The following is a 10,197-nucleotide window of genomic DNA, read 5'->3' as shown; positions in this document are numbered from 1 at the left end:
TTTTTTTTTTTTTTTTTGGTAGAGACGGCGTCTCACTCTTGCTGAGGCTGGTCTTGAAGTCTTGAGCTCAAGTGATCCTCCCACCTCCGCCTCTCAGAGTGCTGGGATTACAGGCATGAGCCACTACACCTGTCCAGCTTTTAGTTTTTTTATGAAATAAAACCCATATAGATAAAGCTCTAGTGTAAAATTTCAAGAATTAGGTCTATGTATATTGTTTCTCTACCATTTCCCTCTATTGTTATGGACAGAACTGTGCCCCTCCAAAATTCACATCTTGAAGCTGTAACCCCCAATGCGACTATATTTTGAGATAGAAACTTTAGGGAGGTAGTTAAGGTTAAATGCGGCCGTAAGGGTGGGGCCCTAACCCAACAGGACTACTGTCCTTATGAGAAGAAAAAGAGACACCAGAGCTCGCTCTCTCCTCGAAGGAAAGGCCATTCGAGGACACAGGGAGAAGGAGGCCATGTACAAGCCAGGAAGAGAAGCCTCACCATACGTCAACCCTGACCCCATTTTGATCTTGGACTTCTAGTCTCCAGAACTGTAAGAGAATGAACGCCTGTTGTTTAAGCTGCCTGCAGCATTTTGTCTGCTTGGGCTGTCCTAACAAAATGCTAGTTTTCCATTGACTGCAACCACCCAAATCAGGGAAGTCCTAATCGACCCAACCCTTCAGGAATGAAGCTTTGGGTCTCCCATCAGGCAAAGAATCAGGACCAGCCGAGGTGCTTGCTGGAGACTAAGGGCGGTAAACGCAGTTATAAGCATTAATACCAGCTACCACCACGTGACCAGTTAGAGAAACAAGGTCTGTAATTGTCATGAGTATTTCCTCCTTATTTTGTTCCAAATATATTTGTGTGTGTGTCAGCTAATAAATGCAGACAAAAAGATAGAATTAGAAAACTATCACTTTGTATCTTATTATGAAATAATTAGTGCAGGCAAGTTGCTCTGGTTTGGGGGGAACAGGGGAGGGGGGGCAGGAATACTGAGCGACCAGCCTCACACCCCGCTCCTCATTAGCTCATCAGATTCCTAGGCTGTCGTCTTGCTAAGTCACCAGCAATTCTTCAATACAGGCACACACGGCGTCTGCAACAGGGGCCGGTCGACTGTCTGCCTCTGTTTTGGTACAAGGAACCTTGTACCACTCTGGCAGAAGGCGGGACTGGGACAAGGGAGGGGAGAGGAGGGCGAGATTCGAGCCTGGGCGAAGTTTGTGGCATGGATGGTGGTGACACCGCCCCAATTCCTGGTCACACTAACAAAGGCGTTGTTAGTGAAATGTGAAGGGAAGAAATTTCCCGTTGGGAAAGATAAGGCCTATGGGGTGGTTGGCCCGGATCTCTTTATTTCAGTGTACCGAAAGCAGCAAAAATGCGCACGATTCGTGGTTTCTAGTGACTCCTGAGAAGTATGGAGAAAGGTATTACTTGTATTTAATACCCTTGTGTTCTACATCAAGTTGCCATGGATAGCACAGCAGAGACAATTAAAAATATTAAGAAATAATTTGGACCCAATTCTGAATGCAAGAAGACAACACTGGAAAAAAATAATTAATGAAAAAAAAAAAAAGAAAGAAAGATCGCTTTTGCTTGAAAAAGTCACACAGCCCTTTGGACGGTAGTACACTTAGCAGTACAGTTAATGAACCTTTACCCTGGAACCGGAGTTTCAGGAATTTATGTCACAGACCTACTCAGCAGAGCAAAGAAAAAAAGATTGCACAGAGATGCTCATGGCAACATTTTAAGTACTGAGAAAAAAAGTGCAGATAGGCAGACAAACAAAATGTCCAGCTTTAGAATTGTTAATAATTTACAGAATTGTCATCAAATTTTAGGTAGTCATAAAATTATAATTACGAGAACAACAGAATCATATTTTTGCTACAATGATGAGTGAAAATAATGGAGTACAATATTATGGACACCACTGGCAAGTATAAATAACACATTAACTGCCCTGTGAGTTGTATTTAACTCACGCTAATTTTGAGCCTGGGGCCTCGTGAAACACACGGAACTCATGCGTGTCTTCACCTTGGAAGGCGCGAGAACTATTTTTCAAGTTGCATATAACTCACGCACAGAAAACAATAAAAAAATAACAAATTTTTCACCAAACTAGAAAGGATCGTTTTGTTTTCAAAGTTTTTATTCTATTTTCCTAATAAAACACCGTGGCCCCAAGGAAAAACAATTTTTTCTCGTGGCAGTCAGTGGATTAAATTGCCAGCAAAGAAAACAGTGGTTTAGGATAATGATTATAACTATTATTACTTTAAAAATGACTAATTATTGCTATATTCTTTCCAATAAAGAATATTTGTTGTTTCAAATACATTTTCTGAACAATAATTGGGGGAAAAGAAAAAAAAGTAGCAGAGGCATCACCTCTGGAAAAAAAAGGAAAGAACTGGGGAATGTTCATAAACAATTTCTGTGTTAGGATACCTAGAATATTAAAGGTATTACTTTATAATTGGTCGATTTGACGGAAAGAGTAAAATGAAATAAAAGTGCCCAAATTTGTATTTTAGGAGAAAATCCAGATACTTTAGAAAAACAAAAAATATCACAGAAACACTCAGTTTCGTGATTATCTCATAAAATACACCGAGGAGGGTTTTTTTCTTTCTCCGGAAAATATCACTGTAAACCTATTTGGATATGAAAAACGAACATCCCCAGTGACCCCGACGTGATTTGAACACGCAACCTTCTGATCTGGAGTCAGACGCGCTACCGTTGCGCCACGAGGCCTCTGCGAGCCCGCGGACTGACGGGTCGTGTGAACAGACCCATCGTCAGCACTGAGGGGCGGAGTTTTGTCCTCAGGCCTCGCCTCCGAGGTTTTGTCAGCGCAGTTCTACGAGGCACGGGCAGGCTAGACGCTTGCGCGCGCACATATGGATTAAATTCACCCTCTGGGCAAATGACGAGGAGAGGCAAATGTGTTTAGGTGCATTTGGCTTAAGGCTCAATTCCTTAACCTTGAAACATATTGAGCTCACTCAGCAGAGAAGCGATTCTTATGTGTCTGGGACATTTTTTTCCCGGGGATGATAAATCCTCACGGTGTCGCTGCAGTGCTCGCTCCTTCTCTGCTGGTGACTCAAAAAACCTCCTACTCAGTTTCGCTGGACCTTGGTTTCTTCATCTGTGGGCGGGGGGTGACCCCTACCGTCTACCGCAAAGCAAGTGGCGCGCGCTAGCGGGGTTGGGAGCCTAGCGCCGCCCACAGGTGCGCGCTGGGCCAATGGCAGTCGTCGCTCCTATCTCGGCCTGGCTAGTCCCAGCGCCTTGGCTCCACCCGGGTCCGGCCTTGGGGTTACGCCACTCAAATCAGTAAAAGAAAACCTTGAGCGACTCCAGGAAGCTCTTTCACGTGCCAGCGTTGGTGGTATAGTGGTGAGCATAGCTGCCTTCCAAGCAGTTGACCCGGGTTCGATTCCCGGCCAACGCAGTGGTCAACCTTTTTAAAAGTTTTCCTTTTGTTCCTCCATCGCGTTCCCTGCGTCCCCGAATGGTGAGTTGAGCGTTGTCGTGAGGAGCCTTCCTCGCCCAGGGGACGCGCCCTCCGCTTCGCCCGCCACCCTGGCCGGGCCCCTGCACGCCCTCCCCCGGGAGGAGCGCGCCGGGATCTCCGCCGGGAGCGCCTCCTCTGCGCGGGTCGCGGTGCGGATCCACATGCACAAAAGCAGGGAGGCGAAAGGAAACCAGACGCACCGGTCTCGGCGCCCTGGCCGCCCGCTCGGGGTCACGCTGAGACCGGAAAGGCAAACACAGGAAGTCAAGTCCCACTGCGGATTGCGCGGGCTGTGTCTGTTTTGTATCGTTTGCCCATATGTGTTTTCTAAGCCATCGTCAACGAACACGTCTGATAAACATTGAGTGGAGAGAATAATGGCTAATTTGGTCACACGTTTAAATTGCAAGTTACTCGAAGTAAAATATAAACTTGAAGCTTGGAATGTGGGCTCGAGAGCCAGGACTAACTTCCCTTCTCCTTCTTCCTTCCTCCCCATGTTCTTTATATCTCCCTCCGAGGGCCCAGGACGGGACTTTACTAAATATGTGTGATTTAATGGATTTAAAATAAGATTGAAGAAAAAATTCAAAACGTAAGAACGCGTCTCCCCGTCGGGGAATCGAACCCCGGTCTCCCGCGTGACAGGCGGGGATACTCACCACTATACTAACGAGGAACGAGCTGAGGTCTCCCTTCTCCGAATCCTTGATCTGGGACTTTCACCGTGCTTGCGTGCTGATAGTGTCAAAGAGAAATGCTGACCAGAAACTTAATGCACACCCTGGACCACGACTGAGCGCGAGTGGCCAGAAAGGCCGAAACAAGGAGTGACTGAAAGAGACGTAGTGCCTCTAGGGCTGCAAAGACCCGAGTTCCCACAGTCTCCGGGCTCTCCCAAAAACACCCGAGTAAGTCTCGCTCATTCCACTACCCGTCATGCACAACTATAGGTCGACGGGCATCATTCAAACCGGCGCCAGGCTCTGGTGGCCGAGGTGAGGCACCAAACAGGAAGGGGGGAGCAGAAAGAGAGAGGTTTGCCCAAGTCTGGACGTGCCTCCGCTTTCCTTGGCACACCACGCACCACTGCGAACCGACCTTCCTGCTACCGGGGTGCCACAAAAGAGCGCACTACACACCAGCTCAGGCTGATGACTTCCCAGGCCTGTTCCCACAGCGCTGTTCATGTAACATACAGTTAGGGGCCCCTCCTTGTTTTGGCAAAACAAGCCAAGAACGGGCTCGTCCGGGATTTGAACCCGGGACCTCTCGCACCCGAAGCGAGAATCATACCCCTAGACCAACGAGCCGACGCGCGACACCGACCGCGGACGCCCTTAGAGGTCGTAGCGGGCTTGCCGCAGTCCTGCGGCCACCTTACATGGTAGAACGGTCCTGGCGCGCGCTCAGGGACCACCCGCCCGAAGGCCGCATACTCCGGAGGAGAAATATGGGACTCTCTCTTGGCTCCTGGCCCGCGAGTTCCGACTCCTCCCAGGAAATAGCGTCGAGGAAGTGGGAGGGAGTGGTCTTGGCTTCGCCCCCGCGCCGCCCTCCGGGACTGCCTTGAACACCTGGTTTCCCGCTCTCTGGGGTCGCGGACCCGGCCCTTCCATAATCTGGGGTCTCGACTCTTCCTGCCTCCGCCTGCAGTCCTCGTACCCAACCCCCTGGCGCAGAGCTTTGAAGACAAACAGTGGAGTTTCCTGGGTTCGGGACGGCCTGGGGACTGTTAATGAGCCCTGAAATCACTGTGCATAGTCCCTCTCGCCGTCCCTGCGTCCATCCATCCTCCTGGGTGACAGACAGGGCCAGCCCCGTCAATAGCCCACGGTGTCCCCAGACCTCGTGGCAGTTCCCAGCCGAGGGAGAGAGGCAATGATTTTGGGGACCCAAAAGACCCACAGAGGAGGCGTCACTGAGCTGGGTAGCTGGCGGGGAGGGGTGGGAGACCGGCTGTCCAACCTGCGGAGTAGGGCGGAGCGCCCGGCCATGCGACTGGTCCCAGGGTTTCTGGACTGTAAAATCAGGTAACCCCACCCTCCTGTCTAGCCTCTGCTCTCCAGTTCCCTCCTAGCATGGCTCTGAAGGAGACCTCCTACCTGCCCCCTAGGATCCCCAGAAGGTAAGGGCCTCTGAGGCAAGCGGCTGCATGAATGTGGTCCAAGGCCTCTAGGCCGGGCTTTGGGGCTGTGCAGCGTCCCCCGGGCTGCTTAGTGAACTTCTAAAACTCTTGACACACCCACCATGTTCTTACCTGGGGGCTACCCAGAGTCCCTGCAAGGTCTGGTGGGGTCAGTTGCAGACCACATGTCCCGCCTTCCCTCAGCTCAGCACCTGATCTAGGAAATCCTCCTGGCGGGGTTCTAACCTGCAGCGGCCCTGGACCAGCCTGGGAGCATCTCTAGAACCATCGTGTTCCATACCCCTGTCGTGTGATTTGTGGGGCCAGGCCCTTCCTAATGCCCAACCCACGGATATGTTGGTGGGGGGACTTCAGTGAGGGGTTCAGTTCTTAGTTTGTTCTTTCTCAGATGTCCCTGGCCAGACAGTGGGGGAGGGCAGCATAGGTGAGCCCAGCCTTTCCCATCGGTGTCCCAAGTCTCTGAGTTGGGAAAAGAGGTTCTCAGGGCTGATCTTCGGGCATCTCCTCCCCCACCTTTTCCAACCCCGGTCTCCGGACTCTTGGGCCCCAATTTTCTCTGCGAATTGATTGAGTCACCTCTCTCTTATCTGGTCTCAGGCACTTAATCTGTGCTGACGGGGAGGGGAGGCCTAAATCCTTCATGGCTATGATGAAAGCTATGGCCTCTCTTCCTAGAAAAACGCATGCAGTGCTAGAGAGTTCACAGATACCCTGAAGCCCCAGCCGAGGACGCCACTTTTAGAAACCAAGAACTAAGATGTAAACAACTGATCGTTGTTTAGAACTTTGGAGGAAGTATTTTACATTTTAACAGGAGTCAAGAGTCACTGAAAGATTGCGTTCTTTCTTTTTTTTTTAAGGCTGGTCAAGTGGAGCAGTGGGAGTGGAGAAGGGACAAAGGAATCTGTAACTGATTGTGATCAATTACTCGTAAACACCACTGCACTCGGACCAACCAAGATTGAGTTTTAAGGTTTAACTTTGGGCAGTCACAGCTGTTTAAGATTGGGTACGAAATAGGAAAGGGTAGGAAGACATTTTTGGTGAACACTTCCCTAAAGGAGTATTCTGGCATCATTCTGAATTTCTCCCACTTATTCAGACTCCACATCCTATCAGTTACTGAGTCCCATTTTTTTTTAGCCTTTGGCGTTTCTGTAACCAACCCCTCTCCCAACAACATACTCTGATTGTAGCATTTATCTAGCGTATTATATAATTTAATTAAAACAATTTTTGTGTGTGTCACTCCCTCTCCCTCCCCTCCCCAATATAAACTCTAGTAGGGCAGAACTCTTCATCTATTTTGTTCCCTGCCGTATTCCCAGGGCCCAGAACAATGCAAAGCAATTGTTTTATAGAACATAGAGCAGGTTTCTACATGGTCTTTTTTTTTTTTTTTTTTGAGACAGAGTCTCACTGTGTTGCCCGGGCGTGAGTGCGGTGGCGTCAGCCTAGCTCACAGCAACCTCAAACTCCTGGGCTCAAGCAATCCTTCTGCCTCAGCCTCCTGAGTAGCTGGGACTACAGGCATGCGCCACCATGCCTGACTAATTTTTTTCTATATTTAGTTGTCCAATTAATTTCTTTCTATTTTTAGTAGAGACGGGGGTCTCGCTGTTGCCCAGGCTGGTTTAGAACTCCTGAGCTCAAACAATCCGCCCGCCTCGGCCTCCCAGAGAGCTAGGATTACAGGCGTGAGCCACCGCGCCTGGCCTACATAGTCTTTAAGACTTAGGTCCCATCCTCCACAAAGCCTCCCCTGACACCCTCCATCCTCAGGCCGGATGAGATCCCTCTTCTCTTCTGTGTTCTCACAGCACCTTGTCGGTTCCCTTAGCGAGTTGTGTTGTGATTGTGTCTTCCCGTGAGCTCTGAGAAAAGGGGCCGTGCCTTACTCCTTTGGTTATGCACAGCGCCAGCCAGTGCTTGGCATAACAGGGTCTCAGTGTCAATGGCTTGACACGAGACAGTAATTCCTGCAAGCCAAGATTTTTGTTGAGACGTCTTACAGTGGCTCCCAGGCCAAGGGATGGCGTCTAGAGTTTTCTGCCTATCTTCAAGGAAGTTTAGGCCCTGCCAAGAGCCCAAGAAACCTATTTCTTGCCTTCTCTCCGGCATTTACTTCTAACCCTCACTAGCCTGGCTCAGTGCTCCGGAAATGCACCCTGCCCTTCCACCCCAGGCTCCCACCAGAATGGCGCTCTCTTCTTCCTGTCCTCATGGTCCCAGACCTGCAGGAAACCAGATGGCGCCAGGCCAGCCAAATCCCCGTTTATGGCTTATCCTGACTTCCCGCTAGTACGGAGGGATGGAGGTAACTGCACGTGAAAGGCCTGGTACAAGACTGCATCTAGAAGCCGCACCAAATTTTAAATACTGAATACATAAATATATATATTATACTATATATAATATAAAATTATGAGGCTCCAAACCAAAAGAAATATAATGAATGTTCAGCAAAAACAAAGCGGCTCAGGTTCTAGCAGACGTCCTATGGTAGAGGGACGAGATCTGGGCGGTGGAGCAGCCCTTTCCCAGCGAGGGCGAGGTGGCCGCCGCCAGTGGTGGCAGCTGCTGGGCAAACTACAGTTAGTCCTGCGCAGCATTCCTGCCCTGGTGAGAGGGCCAGCTTTTGGAGTGTCTGTCTCATGGGACTGTCGGCACGGCTCAGCAGGAAATCTGGGTGCTCTGAGGGTGAAACTGAAATCCCTGCGCGCTAAGATATAAAAACAATCCATAAGTCTATGAGGCATATGGGTTTAGCCACAAAAACGAAAGAAAACGCCACTATTGCGGCTTGAATAAAGGCACCGCTGGGATTCGAACCCAGGATCTCCTGTTTACTAGACAGGCGCTTTAACCAACTAAGCCACGGCGCCAAAGATGACAAAACGTCTTTCAAAGCTGCTCTACAAGAATATAGCACTAGGAGCCCAATTTTATTAGACCTTTCTGAAACTGACTTGGTAAACCAACTGGTTCCGGTGTCATTCGTCTGTTCATGGAATTTTCCCAATGCTGAAAGAAGTAAATTGAAGACCTCAAATCTAGGCAGAAGTGCAAGGCTGAAGAACTCCCCGGATTCCAGAATTCCGAAACTTCCGTTTGCAAGGTGCCCACTGGATTAGTCTTCTCACCTTGGAGAAGGGGAATGTGGTGGGTAGGTTGGAGAAGAAAAACACAACACGTAGTCGGCAGGATTCGAACCTGCGCGGGGAGACCCCAATGGATTTCTAGTCCATCGCCTTAACCACTCGGCCACGACTACTCAATGTTGCTTGTCGGTTTCATAGTACGCTTTTCTTAGTTGCCGTTTCAGGCGCACATTGTGTACCTGCATTCCTTTCTATGTTCCAGGATTGCAGTGGCTAGGAAAGCGGACGGTGAGAACACCAGAGCAGAACAGAATCGACATCGACCTGTCACTCACAATTCCACTCCACTCCACCCCGCCTTTCTGAGATCCCCGTCCCTGATTTTCCTCCATTCTCCCATCAGCATCGAGCAACGCGCTTTCAGGGAAGAGAATAGGCGGCGGCCGCTCAGGAATCTTCCTTTCGCTTCGGCCCAGAGAACTCCTCTTATAAGCCTCCGGGAGCAGAAGCAACACAGGGTTTGAGAAGCAGTACGCGCAATGTCGTTCTGCGATCAGAAAGCTCGGGGCAAAAACTCCTGAGTAACAGCGGATAAGGGGTAATAATGGGGCGAGAAAACAAAAAAATTAGCGCGTTGGCCCGTACGGGGATCGAACCCGCGACCTTGGCGTTATTAGCACCACGCTCTAACCAACTGAGCTAACCGGCCAGCTGTAAGACGTCGTTGCCTCTAGTCTTTACATATGGTATTTCTGAAGTACATACAAAAAGCAAAGGCCATGGACATCTTGTGTATGGGCCCAAATTTGATCCAAAGGCTTCCCAAACACAAACTGGAACTCATCCCTAACAGCCAGGAAGAAATGCCCTCTGTGCAATCCTAGGAGGCGTGGCTCAGCTCTCTCTCTCCACCTAGTGAGCAGCCAGGAAAGAAATCGGACAATACCAGCCAAATGCATGAGCACCCCCAAATAATTGCTCCTGGATCCCCTAATTCTGTGGATTGTCATTTAGGAGTTCCTGCGGGTCTCACAATGTTAATCAAGGATCTGCCTATGCCTGACCCTTGGGAAGGCCACAGTGCTGACCCGACTGGGGCTCTACTGTACAGGCACCCAGCTTCCTCACATGTCCCTCCTAGCGCTTGGCATCTCCCTCATCTCCTACTTCCCAACAACTCTAGGCTCTCATGCCAGATTTCTTGCCAGGCTCAGCCTTGCTGACTGAGACCATCATAGCCATGTTCTCTATCTTGTCCTCCACTCCCCAACTTACTCCCTATAAGGTCTAACTTTGGTGTTACTACTTCTGCCAGACCAGAAACTCCTCCAAATCACTTTCCACCTTTGGCCCTGGTGGCAAAGGGCTGAAATGATGGTGAACAACTGGCCAGCCACCTGGATT

The 10,197-nt window shown here is 49.8% G+C and overlaps 7 non-coding genes across 7 annotated transcripts; 1 reads left to right on the top strand and 6 right to left on the bottom strand.

Moving 5' to 3' along the window:
• Positions 1 to 2,705: 2,705 nt before the first annotated feature.
• Positions 2,706 to 2,777, bottom strand: TRNAW-CCA. Its single transcript has one exon. It is a non-coding gene; the product is annotated as a tRNA-Trp (tRNA).
• A 631-nt stretch (positions 2,778 to 3,408) lies between these two features.
• TRNAG-UCC lies at positions 3,409 to 3,480 on the top strand. Its single transcript has one exon. It is a non-coding gene; the product is annotated as a tRNA-Gly (tRNA).
• Positions 3,481 to 4,150: 670 nt separating this feature from the next.
• Positions 4,151 to 4,222, bottom strand: TRNAD-GUC. The gene has a single exon. It is a non-coding gene; the product is annotated as a tRNA-Asp (tRNA).
• A 562-nt stretch (positions 4,223 to 4,784) lies between these two features.
• TRNAP-CGG lies at positions 4,785 to 4,856 on the bottom strand. The gene has a single exon. It is a non-coding gene; the product is annotated as a tRNA-Pro (tRNA).
• A 3,647-nt stretch (positions 4,857 to 8,503) lies between these two features.
• TRNAT-AGU lies at positions 8,504 to 8,577 on the bottom strand. Its single transcript has one exon. It is a non-coding gene; the product is annotated as a tRNA-Thr (tRNA).
• A 307-nt stretch (positions 8,578 to 8,884) lies between these two features.
• On the bottom strand, positions 8,885 to 8,966 carry TRNAS-AGA. Its single transcript has one exon. It is a non-coding gene; the product is annotated as a tRNA-Ser (tRNA).
• A 462-nt stretch (positions 8,967 to 9,428) lies between these two features.
• On the bottom strand, positions 9,429 to 9,502 carry TRNAI-AAU. Its single transcript has one exon. It is a non-coding gene; the product is annotated as a tRNA-Ile (tRNA).
• Between the last annotated feature and the right edge of the window lie 695 nt (positions 9,503 to 10,197).

The sequence above is a fragment of the Propithecus coquereli genome, unplaced genomic scaffold (assembly GCF_000956105.1).
Source record: "Propithecus coquereli isolate 6110/MARCELLA unplaced genomic scaffold, Pcoq_1.0 Scaffold482, whole genome shotgun sequence".
NCBI lineage: Eukaryota > Metazoa > Chordata > Mammalia > Primates > Indriidae > Propithecus > Propithecus coquereli.
The sequence above is the reverse complement of the archived record's forward strand: the minus strand, read 5'-3'. Positions and strand labels throughout refer to the sequence as shown.